The sequence below is a fragment of the Arachis ipaensis genome, chromosome B6, assembly GCF_059453495.1.
Source record: "Arachis ipaensis isolate K30076 ecotype BB chromosome B6, ASM5945349v1, whole genome shotgun sequence".
Classification (NCBI taxonomy): Eukaryota; Viridiplantae; Streptophyta; class Magnoliopsida; order Fabales; family Fabaceae; genus Arachis; species Arachis ipaensis.
The window spans coordinates 99,877,020-99,886,222 of NC_142441.1; the positions used below are offsets into that span (position 1 = coordinate 99,877,020).

General features: G+C 41.2%; 1 non-coding gene across 1 annotated transcript; it reads right to left on the bottom strand.

Annotated features, from left to right (window-relative positions):
• Nucleotides 1–878: 878 nt before the first annotated feature.
• LOC148561936 (small nucleolar RNA R71) lies at nt 879–986 on the bottom strand. The gene has a single exon (XR_015887110.1). It is a non-coding gene; the product is annotated as a small nucleolar RNA R71 (small nucleolar RNA).
• Between the last annotated feature and the right edge of the window lie 8,217 nt (nt 987–9,203).

Genomic DNA, 9,203 nt, shown 5'->3' on the forward strand with positions numbered 1-9,203 from the left:
CGAAAATATCTTCCCCCTTTTTCAAAAAATTTTTTTTAATTAACTAATTATTTTTTATTTTAATTTTTGAAAACTACTAACCTTTTTCAAAAACTATTTTCGAAAATCACTAACTCTTTTTCAAAAATTATTTTCGAAAATTCTCCCCCTCTCATCTTAGTCTATTTATTTATTCATCTACTAACATCTCCTCATCTCACATCTCTACTCTCCTTACCCTTGTGTTTGGATTCTTCATTCTTCTTCACCCCTATTCCTTTTCTTTTTTTTACTAACGTTAAGGAACCTCTTTACTGTGACATAGAGGATTCCTCTTCTTTTCTTGTTCTCTTCTCTTTCTTATGAGCAGGAACAAAGAAAAAGGCATTCTTGTTGAAGCTGATCCAGAACCTAAAAGGACTCTGAAGAGGAAACTAAGAGAAGCTAAATTACAACAATCCAGAGACAACCTTATTGAAAATTTTGAACAAGTAAAGGAGATGGCAGCCGAACCCAACAACAATAATGCAAGGAGAATGCTTGGTGACTTTACTGCACCAAATTCCAATTTACATGGAAGAGGCATCTCCATTCCTACTATTGGAGCAAACAATTTTGAGCTGAAACCTCAGCTAGTTTCTCTGATGCAGCAGAACTGCAAGTTTCATGGACTTCCATCTGAAGATCCTTTTCAGTTCTTAACTGAATTCTTGCAGATCTGTGATACTGTTAAGACTAATGGAGTAAATCCTGAAGTCTATAGGCTCATGCTTTTCCCTTTTGCTGTAAGAGACAGAGCTAGAATATGGTTGGACTCTCAACCTAAAGACAGCCTGGACTCTTGGGATAAGCTGGTCCCGGGTTTCTTAGCCAAGTTCTTTCCTCCTCAAAAGCTGAGCAAGCTTAGAGTGGATGTTCAAACCTTCAAACAAAAAGATGGTGAATCCCTCTATGAAGCTTGGGAAAGATACAAACAGTTGACCAAAAAGTGTCCTTCTGACATGCTTTCAGAATGGACCATCCTGGATATATTCTATGATGGTTTATCTAAGCTATCAAAGATGTCATTGGATACTTCTGCAGGTGGATCCATTCACCTAAAGAAAACGCCTGCAGAAGCTCAAGAACTCATTGACATGGTTGCTAATAACCAGTTCATGTACACTTTTGAGAGGAATCCTGTGAGTAATGGGATGCCTATGAAGAAGGGAGTTCTTGAAATTGATACTCTGAATGCCATATTGGCTCAGAACAAAATATTGACTCAACAAGTCAATATGATTTCTCAGAGTCTGAATGGAATGCAAGCTGCATCCAACAGTACTCAAGAGGCATCTTCTCAAGAAGAAGCTTATGATCCTGAAAACCCTGCAATAGCAGAGGTGAATTACTTAGGTGAACCTTATGGAAACACCTATAATCCATCATGGAGAAATCATCCAAATCTCTCATGGAAGGATCAAAGGCCTCAACAAGGCTTTAATAATGGTGGAAGAAACAGGTTTAACAATAATAAACCTTTTCCATCATCCACTCAGCAACAGACAGAGAACTCTGAACAAAACACCTCTAATTTAGCAAACTTAGTCTCTGATCTATCCAAGGCCACTGTAAGTTTCATGAATGAAACAAGGTCTTCCATTAGAAATTTGGAAGCACAAGTGGGCCAGCTGAGTAAAAGGATCACTGAAATCCCTCCTAGTACTCTCCCAAGCAATATAGAAGAGAATCCAAAAGGAGAGTGCAAGGTCATTGAATTAATTACCATGGCCGAACCTGTAAGGGAAGGAGAGGACGTGAATCCCAAGGAGGAAGACCTCCTGGGACCTCCAGTGATCAATAAGGAGCTTCCCTCTGAGGAACAAAAGGAATCTGAGACTCATCTAGAGACCATAGAGATTCCATTAAACCTCCTTATGCCATTCATGATCTCTGATGAGTATTTCTCTTCTGAAGAGAATGAGGATGTTACTGAAGAGCAAGCTGCCAAGTTCCTTGGTGCAATCATGAAGCTGAATGCCAAATTATTTGGTATTGAGACTTGGGAAGATGAACCTCCCTTGTTCACCAATGAACTAAGTGATCTGGATCAACTGACATTGCCTCAGAAGAGACAGGATCCTGGAAAGTTCATAATAGCTTGTACCATAGGCACCATGATCTTTAAGGCTCTGTGTGACCTTGGTTCAGGGATAAACCTCATGCCCCTCTCTGTAATAGAGAAACTGGGAATCTATGGGGTGCAAGCTACTAAAATCTCATTAGAGATGGCAGACAATTCAAGAAAACAGGCTCATGGACAAGTAGAGGACGTGTTAGTAAAGGTTGAAGGCCTTTACATCCCTGTTGATTTCATAGTCCTAGACACTGGAAAGGAAGAGGATGAATCCATCATCCTAGAAAGGCCTTTCCTAGCCACAGCAAGAGCTGTGATTGATGTGGACAGAGGAGAATTGATCCTTCAATTAAATAAGGACAACCTTGTGTTTACAACTCAAGGATCTCTCTCTGCATCCATGGAGAGGAAGCATAAAAAGCTTCTCTCAAAGCAGAGTCAAACAAAGCCCCCACAGTCAAATTCTAAGTTTGGTGTTGGGAGGCCACAACCAAACTCTAAGTTTGGTGTTGAACTCTCATATCCAAACTCTAAGTTTGGTGTTGGAGAGTCTCAACAATGCTCTGAACATCTGTGAGGCTCCATGAGAGCCCACTGTCAAGCTATTGACATTAAAGAAGCGCTTGTTGGGAGGCAACCCAATTTTTATCTAATTTTTATTTTCATTGTTTTTCTTGTTTTATTAGGTTCATGATCATGTGGAGTCACAAACTAAATATAAAAATTGAAAACGGAATCAAAAAAATAGCAGAAGAAAAATCACACCCTGGAGGAAGGCCTTACTGGCGTTTAAACGCCAGTAAGAAGAATGTTTTGGGCGTTCAACGCCAGAACAGAGCATGGTTCTGGCGCTGAACGCCAGAAATGGGCAGCATCTGGGCGTTTGAACACCAGAAATGCACCCTGGAGAAGAGCTGGCGCTGAATGCCCAGAACAAGCATGGTTCTGGCGTTCAATGCCAGAAATGGGCTACAAATGGGCGTTCAACGCCCAGAACAAGCACCAATCTGGCGCTGAACGCCCAGAGTTGTGTGCAAGGGCATTTTGCATGCCCAATTTGGTGCAAGGTTGTAAATCCTTAAACACCTCAGGATCTGTGGACCCCACAGGATCCCCACCTACCTCGACTCACTTCTTCTCACCCCTCTTTCACACAATCCCATAAACACTCTTCCCAAAAACCCTTCACCAATCACCTCAATCTCTCTTCCCCATCACCTCTTCACCACTCACATCCATCCACTCTTCCCCATAAACCTACCTCATAAACTCCACCTACCTTCAAAATTCAAAATCAATTTCCCACCCAAACCCACCCTATATGGCCGAAACTTACCCCCCCTCCCTTCCCTATATATAGCCCTCCATTCTTCCTCATTTTCACACAACACAACCCTCTCTCCCCTCTTGGCCGAAACACACCTCCACCCTCTTCTCCATAATTTCTTCTTCTTCATCTAATTCTTTCTTTTCTTGCTCGAGGGCGAGCAATATTCTAAGTTTGGTATGGTAAAAGCATAAGCTTTTTGTTTTTCCATTACCATTGATGGCACCTAAGACCGGAGAATCCTCTAGAAAAGGGAAAGGGAAGACAAAAACTTCCACCTCCGAGTCATGGGAGATGGAAAGGTTCATCTCCAAAGCCCATCAAGACCACTTCTATGGTGTTGTGGCTAAGAAGAAGGTGATCCCCGAGGTCCCTTTCAAGCTCAAGAGAAATGAGTATCCAGAGATCCGACATGAAATCCAAAGAAGAGGTTGGAAAGTTCTAACAAACCCCATCCAACAAGTCGGCATCTTAATGGTTCAAGAGTTCTATGCCAATGCATGGATCACTAAGAACCATGATCAAAGTAAGAACCCGAATCCAAAGAATTATATTACAATGGTTCGGGGGAAATACTTAGATTTTAGTCCGGAAAATGTGAGGTTGGCATTTAACTTGCCCATGATACAAGGAGATGAACGCCCCTACACTAGAAGGGTCAACTTTAATCAAAGGTTGGACCAAGTCCTTATGGACATATGTGTGGAAGGAGCTCAATGGAAGATTGACTCCAAAGGCTAGCCGGTACAACTAAGAAGATTGGATCTCAAGCCTGTGGCTAGAGGATGGTTGGAATTCATCCAACGCTCCATCATCCCCACTAGCAACCGATCTGAAGTTACTGTGGATCGGGCCATCATGATCCATGCCATCATGATTGGAAGTAGAAGTTCATGAAGTCATCTCCCTTGAACTCTACAAAATAGCCAAAAAGCCCTCTCCTGGGGCAAGGCTAGCTTTTCCTCATCTTATTTGCCATCTATGTTACTCAGCTGGAGCTTTCATAGAAGGAGACATTCACATTGAGGAAGAGAAGCCCATCACTAAGAAAAAGATGGAGCAAGCAAGAGAGCCCATTCATGGAGCTCAAGAGGCGCATGAATCTCATCACCATGAGATCCCGGAGATGCCTCAAATGCATTTTCCTCCACAAAACTATTGGGAGCAAATCAACACATCCCTAGGAGAATTAAGCTCCAACATGGGACAACTAAGGGTGGAACATCAAGAGCACTCCATCATCCTTCATGAAATAAGAGAAGATCAAAAAACAATGAGGGAGGAGCAACAAAGACAAGGAAGAGACATAGAAGAGCTCAAGGACATCATTGGTTCCTCAAGAAGGAAACGCCACCATCACTAAGGTGGATTCATTCCTTGTTCTTATTTCTTTTGTTTTTCGTTTTCTATGTTATGTGCTTATCTATGTTTGTGTCTTCATTACATGATCATTAGTAGTTAGTAACTATGTCTTAAAGTTATGAATGTCCTATGAATCCATCACCTCTCTTAAATGAAAAATGTTTTAATTCAAAAGAACAAGAAGTACATGAGTTTCGAATTTATCCTTGAACTTAGCTTAATTATATTGATGTAGTGACAATGCTTCTTGTTTTCTGAATGAATGCTTGAACAGTGCATATGTCTTTTGAAGTTGTTGTTTAAGAATGTTAAATATGTTGGCTCTTGAAAGAATGATGACAAGGAGACATGTTATTTGATAATCTGAAAAATCATAAAAATGATTCTTGAAGCAAGAAAAAGCAGCAAAGAACAAAGCTTGCAGAAAAACAAAGAAAAAAAATAGGCGAAAAAAATAAAAATAAAAATAAAATAATAGAAAGCAAAGAAAAAGCAAGCAGAAAAAGCCAAAAGCTCTTAAAACCAAGAGGCAAGAGCAAAAAGCCAATAACCCTTAAAACCAAAAGGCAAGGGCAAATAAAAAGGATCCCAAGTCTTTGAGCATCAGTGGATAGGAGGGCCTAAAGGAATAAAATCCCGGCCTAAGCGGCTAAACCAAGCTGTCCCTAACCATGTGCATGTGGCGTATAGGTGTCAAGTGAAAACTTGAGACTGAGCGGTTAAAGTCAAGGTCCAAAGCAAAAAAAGAGTGTGCTTAAGAATCCTGGACACCTCTAATTGGGGACTTTAGCAAAGCTGAGTCACAATCTGAAAAGGTTCACCCAGTTATGTGTCTGTGGCATTTATGTATCCGGTGGTAATACTGGAAAACAAAGTGCTTAGGGCCACGGCCAAGGCTCATAAAGAAGTTGTGTTCAAGAATCATCATACTGAACTAGGAGAGTCAATAACACTATCTAAACTCTGAGTTCCTATAGAAGCCAATCATTCTAAACTTCAATGGATAAAGTGAGATGCCAAAACTATTCAAGAGGCAAAAAGCTACAAGTCCCGCTCATCTGATTGGAGCTATGTTTCATTGATAATTTGGAATTTATAGTATATTCACTTTTTTTATCCTATTTGATTTTTAGTTGCTTGGGGACAAGCAACAATTTAAGTTTGGTGTTGTGATGAGCGGATAATTTATACGCTTTTTGGCATTATTTTTAGTATGTTTCTAGTAGAATCTAGTTACTTTTAGGGGTGTTTTCATTATTTTTTATGTTAAATTCACATTTCTGGACTTTACTATGAGTTTGTATGTTTTTCTGTGATTTCAGGTATTTTCTGGCTGAAATTGAGGGACTTGAGCAAAAATCAGATTCAGAGGTTGAAGAAGGACTGCTGATGCTGTTGGATTCTGACCTCCCTGCACTCAAAGTGGATTTTCTGGAGCTACAGAACTCAAAATGGCGCGCTTCCAATTGTGTTAGAAAGTAGACATCCAGGGCTTTCCAGCAATATATAATAGTCCATACTTTTCCCAAGTTTAGACGACGTAAACTGGCGTTCAACGCCAGCTCTCTGCCCAATTCTGGCGTCCAGCGCCAGAAACAAGTTGCAAAGTGGAGTTCAACGCCCAAAATGGCACAAAAGGTGGCGTTCAACTCCAAGAATGACCTCTCCACGTGTAGACTTCAAGCTCAGCCCAAGCATACACCAAGTGGGCCCTGGAAGTGGATTTATGCATCAATTACTTACTTCTGTAAACCCTAGTAGCTAGTTTATTATAAATAGGACCTTTTACTATTGTATTAGACATCTTTGATCAGTTGTATGCTATCTTAGATCACGTTTTGGGGGCTGGCCATTCGGCCATGCCTGGACCTTTCACTTATGTATTCTCAACGGTAGAGTTTCTACACTCCATAGATTAAGGTGTGGAGCTCTGATGTTCCTCAAAGATTAATGCAAAGTACTACTGTTTTTCTATTCAATTCAACTTGTTCCGCTTCTAAGATATTATTCGCACTTCAATCTGAATGTGATGAACATGACAATCATCATCATTCCTTATGAACGCGTGCCTGACAACCACTTCCGTTCTACCTTAGATTGAATGAGTATCTCTTAGATCTCTTAATCAGAATCTTCGTGGTGTAAGCTAGATTGATGGCGGCATTCAAGAGAATCCGGAAAGTTTAAACCTTGTCTGTGGTATTCCGAGTAGGATTCAATGATTGAATGACTGTGACGAGCTTCAAACTCGCGAGTGCTGGGCGTAGTGACAGACGCAAAAGGAGGGTGAATCCTATTCCAGCATGATCGGGAACCTCAGATGATTAGCCGTGCCGTGACAGGGCATCTTGGACCATTTTCACAAGAGGAGGGGATGTAGCCACTGACAACGGTGATGCCCTTGCATAAAGCCAGCCATGGAAAGGAGTAAGACTGATTGGATGAAGACAGCAGGAAAGCAGAGGTTCAGAGGAACGAAAGCATCTCTATGCGCTTATCTGAAATTCTCACCAATGAATTACATAAGTGTTTCTATCCCTATTTTCTGTTTACTTATTAATAATTTTCGAAAACTCCATAACTATTTTATATCCACCTGACTGAGATTTACAAGGTGACCATAGCTTGCTTCATACCAACAATCTCCGTGGGATCGACCCTTACTCATGTAAGGTTTATTACTTGGACGACCCAGTGCACTTGCTGGTCAGTTGTATCGAAGTTGTGATAAATTATGAATTTGAGATTAGAGCACCAAGTTTTTGGAGCCATTACCAGAGATCACAATTTTGTGCACCAGATGCCTTCACCGGCACATATTCTTTTGAGGTTTGAGACAATACTATCAAGTTCAATTTGGAAGATGCCATGAAACATCCTCCTGAAGAACATTCCGTGCTCCGATGTGATGTAATTGATGAAGTGGTAGCGGAAGTGCAAGAAGAAGACCACCACAAGTTGTACTACCCTATTGTTGAGGAGACGAATGACCAAAGGATGAACATGAGAAAGTTGTCAAGAATGAACTCCATGAGCTTGATGAAAAGGAACCTCAGCTTGAGGTAAAGAGTGAACTGAAGCCCCTTCCATCTCATTTGAAGTATGCTTTCTTAGAGGACAACCAAAGATTTTCGGTTATTATTGCTAGTGAGCTTTCAAGTGAAGAAGAAGAAAAGCTCCTAGATGTTCTAAGAAAGTACAAGAAGGCAATAGGATGGAGCCTAGCGGATATTGTGGGAATTGACCCCCGCAAGTGCATGCATAAGATATTTCACCAAGATGGAGCTAGGCCGGTTAGGCAACCGCAAAGGAAGCTCAATCCAACCATCCTTGATGTAGTGAAGAAAGTGGTCACCAGATTACTGGATGCAGGTATCATATATCCAATCTCCGACAATGAGTGGGTGAGCCTAGTCCAGGTTGTCCCCAAGAAGTCGAGCATCACAACGGTCAAAAAGGACGACGGTGAAATGGTCACTAAAAGAGTACAAAATGCGTGGCGAGTGTGTATTGATTACAGAAGATTGAACGCCGCTACACGGAAGGACCACTACCCCTTGCCCTTCATCGATCAGATGTTAGACCGTTTGGCAGGTAAATCTCACTACTACTTTCTTGATGGATTTACTGGCTACTTCCAGATTTATATTGCTCCTGAAGATCAGGAGAAGACCACGTTTACTTGTCCGTTTGGCACCTTTGCCTATAAAAGGATGCCATTTGGACTATGTAATGCACCCGCTACTTTTCAGCGGTGCATGACGAGTGTCTTCTCCGATCTAATGGAGAATTGTCTGGAAGTCTTTATGGATGACTTCAGCGTTTATGGTACTTCATTTGATTGTTGCTTAGAGAATTTGGCCAAGGTCTTAGCTAGATGTGTTAACACTAACCTTGTCTTAAATTTTGAAAAATGTCACTTCATGGTACGACAATGCATAGTGTTAGGACATGTAGTATCTCATGAAGGTATTTCTGTAGACCCGGCCAAGGTCGATGTTATCACCACTTTACCTCACCCCTCATCTGTGAGGGAGGTCCGCTCGTTTTTGGGACATGCAGGATTCTATAGGCGCTTTATCAAAGATTTCAGCAAGATTGCTTTGCCACTGTCGCGCCTACTCGAAAAAATGTGGATTTTGAGTTTGACAGTGAATGTGTGAAAGCTTTTGAAGAGCTAAGGAGAGTTCTTACCACGGCAACGATTGTGTGAGGCCCCAACTGGATGTTGCCATTTAAGATAATGTGTGATGCGTCAAACCATGCTGTAGGTGCCGCGCTTGCACAGCGCGATGGTAAACTCCCTTATGTCATTGCTTACTCTTCTAAAACACTGGATGCAGCACAATCCAACTATACCACTACTGGAAAAGAACTCCTAGCTATTGTTCATGCTTTAGATAAATTTATATCTTATTT